General features: G+C 40.6%; 1 protein-coding gene across 3 annotated transcripts in view; it reads left to right on the top strand.

Annotated features, from left to right (window-relative positions):
* The window catches only part of LOC128691723 (uveal autoantigen with coiled-coil domains and ankyrin repeats), a 60,557-nt gene that overhangs the window by 34,949 nt on the left and 12,633 nt on the right, over positions 1–12,975 (top strand). The window lies entirely within an intron of this gene.

The raw sequence follows: 12,975 nt of genomic DNA, 5'->3' as shown, positions 1-12,975 counted from the left end.
TTGCTTTAGTGATGAATATGGGGAATACATTTTTGCTAATTTTACTGTAAAAAACCTTAAGACTCCTATAACAATCGGTGCCATTTACCGGATACAAACATCCCAAATTTCAGTGAGAAATTAAAGGCACTAATAACAAACAGACAAATGAACAAGCACCACCTTCTCTTAGCTGGAGACTTCAATATCAACCTTGGCATACTAGATGATCAGCCTGATTTCATCAACAATATGAACAACACACTTCTCATACCAACAATAACTAAACCAACCAGGCTCACTGAGACAAGTGCAACCAAAATAGACCACATATGGACCAATGTACTAGCCCCCCTTAAATCAGGGATAATCACAGACAGCACTACAGACCACTACCCTACCTTCCTCTTGACAAACATTAGTAAACCACCACTGGAATTCAACAAAGTTTCATTTAGACTCCATGACGAGGCCTCAATAAGGAATTTCACAGCTGACCTAGAGACTGTTGACTGGCCTACAGAATTCTCCAAGGCCAATGGTATTGATGACTGGAATGACATTTTTCTCAACAAATTACTTAGACTATACAGCAAACATTGTCCTATAAAAACGAAACAGATCACGAATAAACGGTTTGGTTGCCCATGGCTAACCAGCACCATTCTGAAATCCATTGATAAGAAACACCAATATGAAAAGCAATATAGACAGGGCTTAATACACAAAGATATTCTTAAACACTATTCATCAGTTCTCACCAAAGTAATAAAGAAAGCCAAACAACTATACTACTCCAGCAGATTTACTGACACAAGAGGAAATATAAAAAAGACCTGGAAAACACTCTCCCAGATTCTAGGGACCCACAAACTGAAAAAAAACAAAAATATTGTCCTAACTAAACCTAATGAAACACCACTGCATCCCACTGACACAGCTAACAAGATAAACGACTTCTTCTCAACCATAGGATCTAATCTCGCCAGTAAAATCCCACATACCAATGCCCATGCCGAGGACTACCTAGATGGGAATTTCCCAAATTCCTTTTATCTTGTACCGACTGAGCCCACGGAAGTCACCGAGATTATAAAGTCACTTAAAAATAACTCAGGGAATCTGTCTCATGTCCCACCATTACATGTATTGTACGAACGAGCGGCCCATGTCCTTTTGCATGCTATTTCATTACTTTTTAACAAGTCACTAGAAACTAGCACCTTCCCGAAACTACTCAAGACAGCAAGGGTTACACCAATACATAAAGGTGGTGACCCTACAGATTTAAACAACTATAGGCCAATACCAAACTTACCATTGCTATCCAAAATCTTTGAGAAACTTGTGCATAGGAGACTATATTCATTTATAATGGCACAAAACATACTCAACCCCTGCCAATTTGGATTCAGGAAAAATAAAAGCACTAATGATGCAATTATAAAAATGCTAGATCTTCTTTACACAGCATTGGAAAATAAGGAATATCTGCTCGGAATTTTTATTGACCTAAGAAAAGCTTTTGACACAGTAGACCACAGCATCCTACTCCACAAACTTGACCATTATGGTATAAGAGGCCATGCGCTTGCATATTTCAAATCCTACCTTACTAATAGGTATCAGTATTTATTTTCTATTATTATCACACTGGCTGATTCCCACCAAGGCAGGGTGGCCCGAAAAAGAAAAACTTTCACCATCATTCACTCCATCACTGTCTTGCCAGAAGGGTGCTTTACACTACGGTTTTTAAACTGCAACATTAACACCCCTCCTTCAGAGTGCAGGCACTGTACTTCCCATATCCAGGACTCAAGTCTGGCCTGCTGGTTTCCCTGAACCCCTTCATAAATGTTACTTTGCTCACACTCCAACAGCACATCAAGTATTAAAAATCATTTGTCTCCATTCACTCCTATCAAACATGCTCACGCATGCCTGCTGGAAGTCCAAGCCCCTCGCACACAAAACCTCCTTTACCCCCTCCCTCCAACCTTTCCTAGGCCGACCCCTACCCCGCCTTCCTTCCACTACAGACTGATACACTCTTGAAGTCATTCTGTTTCGCTCCATTCTCTCTACATGTCCGAACCACCTCAACAACCCTTCCTCAGCCCTCTGGACAACAGTTTTGGTAATCCCGCACCTCCTCCTAACTTCCAAACTATGAATTCTCTGCATTATATTCACACCACACATTGCCCTCAGACATGACATCTCCACTGCCTCTAGCCTTCTCCTCGCTGCAACATTCATCACCCATGCTTCACACCCACATAAGAGCGTTGGTAAAACTATACTCTCATACATTCCCCTCTTTGCCTCCAAGGACAAAGTTCTTTGTCTCCACAGACTCCTAAGTGCACCACTCACCCTTTTCCCCTCATCAATTCTTTGATTCACCTCATCTTTCATAGACCCATCCGCTGACACGTCCACTCCCAAATATCTGAATACATTCACCTCCTCCATACTCTCTCCCTCCAATCTGACATCCAATCTTTCATCACCTAATCTTTTTGTTATCCTCATAACCTTACTCTTTCCTGTATTCACTTTTAATTTTCTTCTTTTGCATACCCTACCAAATTCATCCACCAATCTCTGCAACTTCTCTTCAGAATCTCCCAAGAGCACAGTGTCATCAGCAAAGAGCAACTGTGACAACTCCCACTTTGTGTGTGATTCTTTATCTTTTAACTCCACGCCTCTTGCCAAGACCCTCGCATTTACTTCTCTTACAACCCCATCAGTATTTTTTTTTTTTTTTTTTTATTATCACACTGGCCGATTCCCACCAAGGCAGGGTGGCCCGAAAAAGAAAAACTTTCACCATCATTCACTCCATCACTGTCTTGCCAGAAGGGTGCTTTACACTACAGTTTTTAAACTGCAACATTAACACCCCTCCATCAGTATGTCACCATTAAAGACACAGCATCATCAACATGGCCACTTGATACTGGAGTTCTGCAGGGAAGTGTCCTTGGTCCCCTACTCTTCCTCATATACATCAATGATCTTCCAAATGTATCCCAACACCTGAACCCCATTCTCTTTGCTGACGACACGACTTATGTCATCTCTCACCCTAATCTTGCCACCCTCAACACCATTGTTAACGAGGAGCTGCTCAAAATATCGACTTGGATGACAGCCAATAAACTTACGCTTAACACTGACAAAACCTACTATATTATGTTTGGTAGCAGAGCAGGAGTTGCACAAATTAACATTAAGATCGACAACACTCTAATTGCCAGACATAATGAGGGCAAATTCCTAGGCCTATACCTCGACAACAACCTGAATTTCAGCACCCATATAAAACACGTAACCAAAGAAGTATCCAAAACGGTTGGGATCCTCTCCAAGATACGATACTACGTGCCACAAAATGCCCTTCTCACACTATACCACTCACTTATTTATCCATACCTCACCTATCCTATTTGTGCTTGGGGATCAACTGCAGCAACTCACCTAAAGCCAATAATAACCCAACAAAAAGCCGCAGTAAGAATAATCACTAAATCCCATCCCTGGCAACACACCCCCCAACTCTTCATAGATCTAAACTTACTCCCTGTTCAGTACATCCACACTTACTACTGTGCAATCTACATCTACAGGACCTTAAATTCTAATATTAACCTTGACCTAAAATGCTTTCTTGATAGTTGTGACAGAACCCACAGGCATAACACCAGACACAAACATCTCTATGACATTCCCCATGTCCGACTAAACCTTTACAAAAATTCAATGTATGTCAAAGGCCCTAAAATCTGGAACACCCTCCCTGAATACACTAGAACTGCAGACACATTCATCACCTTCAAAACTACCATTAGAAAACATCTAATCTCCCTGATACACCCCATCAACTAATTACATGAATACCACCTGGTGGTTCACACTTACACTCACTCACCCACTTGACCATAAACACAGAAATATCAATCTTAATCTTAAAATAATGAATCCTAACTAGTCATAAGTTGGCCTGTGATACTCCAATACTGAAACTATGTATTGTGCAAAAACAAAAGCATTCACATTGCTAAACTCACAAACTAGTATTTAGTCACTTAGCCATAATACCAACTTACCACATAATTTGTAATATTTTAAAGTTAAGAATTAATGTAAGTCTGCCCGAAATGCCTAGCCATGCTAGGTGTTCTAGTGGCCCCCTCTGTAATTAGTATTTTAACATGTAAACCACACAATATCCAAATTCTGTAAATTCAGCATTGTGATCCTTATAGAGAATAAATTTGATTTGATTTGATTTGATTTGATTTGTCAATATTAAACTGCATCTGCCACTTCTCTGACCATTGCATGAGTCTATTCAAATCATCCTGGAGTGATCTAGTGTCCTCATTAGAATGAATTGGATGGCCTATTTTGGTGTCATCAGCAAATTTGCATATGTCGCTATTTATTCCCTCATCTATGTCGTTTATGTAAATTGTAAACAACAACGGGCCCAACACTGACCCCTGAGGAACACCGCTTGTGACGTGCCCCCATTCTGATTTCTCCCCATTTATGCAAACTCTCTGCTGTCTATTTGTCAGCCATGCCTCTACCCAGGAAAAAAATTTCTCCTCGTATTCCGTGTGCCTTAAGTTTCCTCAATAGCCTCTGGTGTGGAACTCTATCGAAAGCCTTACTGAAGTCCATATACACAATATCATATTCATTACCATGATCTACCTCCTCAAACACCTTAGTGAAAAAAGCTAGTAAATTCGTAAGACAGGAATGCCCCTTTGTAAAACCGTGATTTATGAATCTCAACAGAGATTCATTAATCAATCTGTGCCTGTCAAGATGGCTACAGATTGCTTCGGCAATTATTGATTCCATAAATTTTCCCACTATGGAGGTAAGGCTTATTGGTCTATAGTTCGAAGCCAAGGACCTGTCACCTGCCTTGTAAATAGGTAGTACATTTGCCATTTTCCACTTATGAGGCACTATGCCAGTTTGTAGTAATATGTTAAAAAGATTAGCCAAATTTATGCTAAGTTCCTCTTTACATTCCTTTAACACCCTTGGAAACAGTTCATCAGGGCCTGGGGATTTGTTAGGTTTTAGTTTCTCTATTTGTCTGAGGACCATGTTACTAGTTACCGCAATCATACATAGTTTATTATCCTGTTCTACATAATCTATTATTTCAGGAATATCGCTAATATTTTCCTGGGTGAAAACTGAGAGGAAGTAGGTATTGAGAATTTCACACATATCCTTATCACTGTTAGTGATCTGACTAGAGTTACTCTTAACCCTTTCAGGGTCCGTCCCGTAGATCTACGGCTGGTCAGTGAGTGTCCAAACCGTAGATCTACGCCAAAATTCTAGCGCCGTCAAATTTAGCGCGAAAGCGCTCATAGGCCTACATATGAGAGAATGGGTCTGCGCCGTGGGTGTGCGCCATAAACAAAAAATCTAGGCGCCTGCATAGCATTGTGGGAACGCCGGCTCAGTCACCCTTGTTCACCATGCCTCGTCGCAAGTCAGCTCTCACTCCCCGGAAAATTGGGACTCTCCTCTTCCTGTCTGATAGTTCTGACACTGATGGAAGTGGAAATGAAGACGAATTCTACGGCTTTGATAAGTTAGTGACCGAAAATAATGACCAGGATATCGATAATAGTGCAGAAAACCCCGACGATCCTCGACCTTCTACCTCTGGTGTGGGCACTCGTGACTCACCGTTGGGTGTTCCTAAACGTAAGAGAAAACTAATATTTTCCCGTGGCCTGGCCTCTGACTTCAGTAATGACGATGATTCTGACGTGGATTGTGATTTTATTGCGCTCGACGATCATTCGAGTAGTGATAGTGAGGAAACATATTCACCAGTGAAGCGTCGGTATGTCCGCCGCCGCATGCGCTCGGGTAGTGTACCCTATGCTGTGCCCAGGGGACGGAGTACATCCCGGAGTACATCCCGGAGTACATCCCGTGGCCCTACACCCGTTTTAGGTAGTGATAGTGAGGATGATGTGGCTACACTTGGCATGGATGGGCCACAGACATCAGTGGATGGTGTTAGTGGGGCTGGTGGTGGTAGTGGCACCACCATGCGTGACTCGCTGTGCCACGCGGGAACCCACGCTGCTGACTCGTCAGTTCAAGGACAAAGCGGAGCGTCACCCACCAGCCCGCCACAACCACCCGTACAACCAGCCTATGATGTCCAGTATCCACCAGCAAACCGTATCTGGGATTGGCAGCAAAATCCCAATTTTGTTCCCAGCCCTCACCACTTTGATGACTCACAAAGTGGAATTCTACCTACCTGTCCCCTTGGAACCACGGCCAATGAACTGGAATTCTTTGAATTATTCTTTGACCAGCCATTGATGGAAATTATTGTCAGGGAAAGTAATAAGTATTTTCAGTACACCATGGCAAATATGATCTTATCACCACAGTCAAGACTACACAGGTGGAAAGAGACGACTGTTGCAGAAATGTATTTGCTTTTTGCAACAATAATGCTTATGCCTCACATCTATAAGCATAATATAAAAGCACACTGGTCCACAGATCGGCTAATTTGTACCCCATCCTTCAGTGAAATAATACCAGTGAACAGGTTTATCTTACTGTTACGTATGTTGCACTTCTCTGACAAAACCAGGCCTGACAGAAGTGACAGGTTATACAAGATTAGAAATGTTTTCATGTATCTCAAACAAAAGTTCAGGATATACTTTTATCCATTCAAGAATCTTGTAATTGACGAGTCTTTGATTTTGTTCAAAGGTAGACTGTCATTCAAGCAGTATATACCGAGCAAGAGGAACCGCTTTGGTATAAAATTGTTTGTACTCTGTGATTGTGACAGTGGCCTGGTGTTGGATATTGTTGTATACACGGGTAGTAAAACATTGAAAGATACCAAGATGTTATTGGGTATATCAGGTGACGTAGTGAGAAACATGATGGCACCTTATCTTGGTAAGGGCCATACATTATATACCGATAACTGGTACACAAGCCCATTACTCAGTGATTTCATGCGAGTGAACAAGACAGATGTGTGTGGCACAGTGCGTTCTAATCGTAAACATATGCCCAGGCTCAACGCAGGTGTTCGTGGTGATGACGTGCAGGTGTTTACTGCCAATGACATCATGGCATTACGGTGGCATGACAAACGAGATGTCACATTGTTGACAACCATTCACCGTAATGAAATGCAAGACAGTGGCAAAGTTGATCGAGTGACCAATGAACGTATTCGAAAACCAGTGACAGTGATTGATTATACACAAAACATGCGCTTGGTTGACAAGTGTGACATGCAGATTGGTTTTGTTGACTGTGTTCGTAAGAGTTACAAGTGGTACATGAAACTTTTCTTCCATCTCATGGACATTTCAATGCTGAATGCATATAATATGTACCAAATAAAGACTGGTAACAGACCACCGTATGGTGAATTTTGTTTGTCTGTTGTCAGACAACTCATAATGAAGTACCAGGCAACAACACCTGCAATACAACATGGTCCTCGAATTCATCACAATATACCCAAGCGTTTGAGGAAAGAAGGTGATCTTTTCATAATACAGCTTCCTTCAACTCAAAAGAAATTTGCTCAGAAGAGATGCATTGTCTGTGCACAAACAAAACGACGGCAACAAAGACGCAAAGACACTCGGTTTATGTGTGAGGAATGTAAGGTGCCTCTGTGCATGGTGCCTTGTTTCAAGGAGTTCCACAAGCTCCAGCAGTTCTAAAACCATGTCCAGTGATTGTAAATATGTAAATATATGATAGAACATTAGTATTATACAATATTTGTGCATGTTTATTGTAATAAACAACAGTGGTAAACAATAATATGATAATAACTTTAGTGCGGTTATTGTGTTCAATACAGTGAGTATATATATATCAATTATATACAGTATTGGTCTCTGAGGCCCCAAATGTTAGTAGGAATAGAAAAAATTGGAAAAGAAAAGAAAAAACAACTAAAACAACAAAATAATATAATATGCGTATGTGGAATTCGTCGATGTTGCCGCCACCACATCATTTTCTACAAACTTCTTGGCACTGTATCTCGGTAAGTACTGATCAGATTCTAATTTTTTTTGTTTTATTACCTTCACAAAAATATGCTCTTTAATTCTGTAAGAAAAAATAATTTTTTTTTTTTTCAAAATTTCTTGGACACTGGTGCGTGACTTCAGATTTTGGCCTTGGACCCTGAAAGGGTTAAGTGAGCCAATCTTGTCCCTAATCTTACTTCTGTATACCTGAAAGAACCCTTTTGGGTTAGTCTTTGAATCCCTTGCAACCTTAGCCTCATAATCCCTTTTTGCTTTTCTTATTCCTTTCTTTATTTCTCTCTTTAATTGAATATATTGATTTCTTAACTGCCCATCCCCTCTTTTGATATGCCTATATATGCCTCTCTTTTGACCAGTGAGATGTTTTAGTCTATTGTTCATCCATTTGGGATCATTTTTGTTAGATCTAATTTCCCTACTCGGAACAAAAGTTGTCTGGGCAGCTAGAACTATGCTCTGAAAAACGTCATATTGGCAACCAAGATCACCTACCTGACCCATAGTCAGGACATCCCAATTTAGCCCACCCAGGTAATTTTTCTGTCCCATGAAGTCGGCCAAGCGAAAATCTGGGACAGAGATTTGATTGCAGTTATCTGGGTAATTCCATGATATATTGAAACTAAGTGATTTGTGATCACTTTCCCCAAGCTCATCATTAACCTCAAGATTATTAGTTAGTGAATCTTTGTTGGCACGAACCAAGTCAAGCAGATTGTTTTTTCTAGTTGGTTCTGTCACAACCTGTTCTAAAAAGCAATCCTGAACCATATCAAGAAAGTCACTAGACTCAAGATTTCCTGTCATATTGTTCCAATCAATTTGTCTAAAGTTAAAATCTCCTATTATCACAACATATTCATATCGAGGGGAGGTCTAGGTTATTTTTTATGTGTGTGATACAAGAGAATAGGTGGTTTTCATGTAGTTAGCTGACGGTGGGATGTGTCAGGGAGATAAGATGTTTTCTAATGGTTGTTTTGAAAGTGATGAATGTGTCTGCAGTTCTAGAGTTTTCAGGTAGGGTGTTCCAGATTTTAGGCCCTTTTATGTACATTGAATTTTTGTACGTATAGGTTTAGCCGGACACGGAGAATGTTATAGAGATGTTTGTGTCTTGTATGCCTGGAGTATACCTGGAGAGTTCCGGGGGGTCAATGTTCCCACGGCCCAGTCTGTGACCAGGCCTCATGGTGGATCAGGGCCTGATCAACCAGGCTGTTACTGCTAGCTGCACATAATCCAACGTATGAACCACAGCCCAGCTAGTCACGTACTGACTTTAAGGGCCTATCCAGTGCCTGCTTGAAGACAGCCAGGGGTCTATTGGTAATATTCCTTATGTATGCTGTGAGGCAGTCGAACAGTCTTGGGCCCCTGACACTTACTGTGTTGTCTCTTATCGTGCTAGTGGCACCCCTGTTTTTCATTGGGGGGATGTTGCACCATCTGCCGAGTCTTTTGCTTTCATAGGGAGTGATTTTTGTGTGCAAGTTTGGTACTAGTCCCTCTAGGATTTTCCAGGTGTATATAATCATGTATCTCTCCCTCCTGCACTCTAGGGAGTACAGGTTTAGGAACTTCAAGCATTCCCAGTAATTGAGGTGTTTTATCTACGTTATGTGCGCCATGAAGGTTCTCTCTACATTTTCTAGGTCAGCAATTTCACCTGCCTTGAAAGGTGCTGTTATTGTGCAGCAATATTCAAGCCTAGATAGAACAAGTGACCTGAAGAGTGTTATCATGGGCTTGGCATCCCTAGTTTTGAAGGTTCTCATTATCCAACCTGTCAGTTTTCTAGCAGATGCGATTGATACAATTTTGTGGATTTTGAAGGTGATATCCTCTGACATGCTCACCCCCAGGTCTTTGACATTAGTTTTTCGCTCTATTGTGTGGTTGAAATTTGTTTTATACTCCAATAAATTTCCTCACATTTTCCATATTGGAGTAATTGAAATTTCTCATCATTGAACTTCATAATGTTTTCTGCAGCCCATTTAAAGATTTGGTTGATGTCCACCTGGAGTCTTCCAGTGTCTTCAATGGAGGACACTGTCATGCAAATTTGGGTGTCATCTGCAAAGGACGACACGGTGCTGTGGCTTATATCCCTGTCTATGTCCGATGTGAGGATGAGGAACAAGATGGGGGCGAGTACTGTGCCTTGTGGAACAGAACTTTTCACTGTAGCCGCCTCATACTTTACTCTCTTGACCACTACTCTTTGTGTTCTATTTGTTAGGAAATTATAGATCCATCTACCAACTTTTCCTGTTAGCCCTTTATCACACATTTTGTGAGCTATTACACCATGGTCACACTTGTCAAAGGCTTTTGCAAAGTCTGTGTATATTACATCTGCATTCTGTTTGTCTTTTAGAGCATCCAGGACCTTGTCATAGTGGTCCAGTAGTTGGGACAGACAGGAGCAACCTGCTCTAAACCCATGCTGCCCTGGGTTGTGTAACTGATGGGTATCTAGATGGATGGTGATCTTGCTTCTTAGAACCCTTTCAAAGATTTTTATGATATGGGACGTTAGCACTATCAGTCTGTAGTTCTTTGCTATTGCTTTACTGCTGCCTTTGTGGAGTGGGGCTATGTCTGTTGTTTTTAGTAACTGTGGGACAACCCCAGTGTCCATGCTCCCTTTCCACAGGATGTTAAAAGCACTTGATAGGGGCTTCTTGCAGTTTTTGATGAACATGGAGTTCCATGAGTCTGGGCCTGGGGCAGAGTGCATGGGCATGTCATTTATCACTTTTTCGAAGTCATTTGACGTCAGGATAATATCAGATAGGTGTGTGTCTTCCAAATTCTGTCTCTCTCTCATAAAAAATTAATTTAGGTCTTCGACCGTCAATTTGCATAGTGGCTCGCTAAAAGCCAAGTCATATTGGGACTTGAGTAGCTCATTCATTTCCTTGCTTTGATCTGTGTAAGACCCATCCCATTGAAGTAGGGGCCCAATATTGGATGTTGTTCTAGACTTTGATTTGGCATAAGAAAAGAAATACTTTGGGTTTCTTTCAATTTCATTTATGGCTTTTAGTTCTTCTTCCATTTCTTGACTTCTGTAAGATTCCTTTAGCTTTAGTTCAGTGTTTGCTATTTCTCTGACCAGTGTCACCCTATGTATTGCACATATGTTGGTCTCTTGTAGCTGCTTTGTTATTCTTTGCCTTCGCCTGTATAGGGAGTGCCCTTCTCTTTCTAGATGACATCTCCTTTTCCTTAAGGGAATATGCCTTGAGCATACCTCAAGCACCACAGAGTTAATTTGTTGTAGACATAGGGTAGGATCTGTGTTGCTTAGTCTATCTTCCCAGTTTGTATCATTTAGGACTTGGTTTACTTGGTCCCACCTTAATGTTTTTGTTATTGAAGTTGAATTTGGTGAAGGCTCCCTCATGACTGATCATATTTTGTCGGTCTGGGGCTCCCCGCATACATGTCTGAACTTCTGTTATGTTGTTATCTGATTATAGTGTTTGTGATATGATGACATTTCGTATCAGATCATCATTGTAGTGAAGATGAGGTCCAGTGTATTCTCCAATCTTGTAGGCTCTGTTATTTGCTGGTTTAAGGTGAATTTGGTGAAGAGGTTTAAAAGCTTGTGTGTGTGCGAGTTTTCATCCGAGCTCTGCCTCCTGGTGTTATCTCTGCTACAGCATTATTTGCTGTATTCCTCCATTTTAGATGCCTTAGGTTGAAATTCCCTTGGAGCAAGATGTTGGGGGCAGGAGCCGAAAGATTTTTCAGACAGTGGTCAATTTTCAAAAGCTGTTCCTGGAATTGTTGGGATGTTGCATCTGGAGGCCTGTATACTCAGATCTTTGTTCAGTACACCATGTATCAGCATCTTGTACACTCCATATATCAACATACAATACACTTATATCTGTCCACTATGCCACCCATAAATATTTCATTTTTGTTACAAATCTTTCATAAAATCAGATGTCATTCATTGAATCATTTGTATATATAGTTTCTTTGGCATTATATTCAACATCAAAGGTACAGATATGTGCTGAAAATCCTGCTAAATAAATTAACAATTCAGATGAATTTATTTATTTATTATTTATTATCACTGGCCGATTCCCACCAAGGCAGGGTGGCCCGAAAAAGAAAAACTTTCACCATCATTCACTCCATCACTGTCTTGCCAGAAGGGTGCTTTACACTACAGTTTTTAAACTGCAACATTTACATCCCTCCTTCAGAGTGCTGTGATTTAAATCCACAATCTTGTGATCCACAGTTTGGCAGTTCGTCACTCTACCACTGAGCTACCATACACTATAGGTCAAGATATTGAATATAATGCCTTAAAACTAAATACTCTATACAAATAATTCATTGAATGAGACCTGATTTTTCTATGAAAGACTTGTCACAAGAAAATATAAAAAAATACAGCGTCTCCTCACGTAACGATGGAGTTCTGTTCCTAAGACCATGTTGGTAAACGAATTCGTCGCTACGTGAGGAGCATACTATAATGATAGTGGGTTTGTGTCAACCATTTTTTATATTGCTTTAATATCACCTTTGCACCATTTATAACATTTCTGGTATATTTTTAAATGTTTATACAGTAATATACTCTACATTGTAATAAACAGAATAGACAAAATCAGCTCTAATATACATTATTTAGGTATTCATACTGTTCAGAAAGTCCATTGTAAGTCCAAATCATCAGTAAACAAGTACATCACTAAGTGAGGAGAGGCTGTACATTATTTAGGTATGCATACTGGTCAGAGAGTCCGTCATAAGTCCAAGGGTAGCAGGGGTCCAGTAACCCCTTCTTCTGTATAAATTACTAACTGTAAAAAGGCGAAACTTTTGCTCGTTCTTTTTCGGG

Source organism: Cherax quadricarinatus, chromosome 26 (genome assembly GCF_038502225.1).
Source record: "Cherax quadricarinatus isolate ZL_2023a chromosome 26, ASM3850222v1, whole genome shotgun sequence".
Taxonomy (NCBI): Eukaryota; Metazoa; Arthropoda; class Malacostraca; order Decapoda; family Parastacidae; genus Cherax; species Cherax quadricarinatus.
This window is presented reverse-complemented; position numbering and strand designations above follow the sequence as displayed.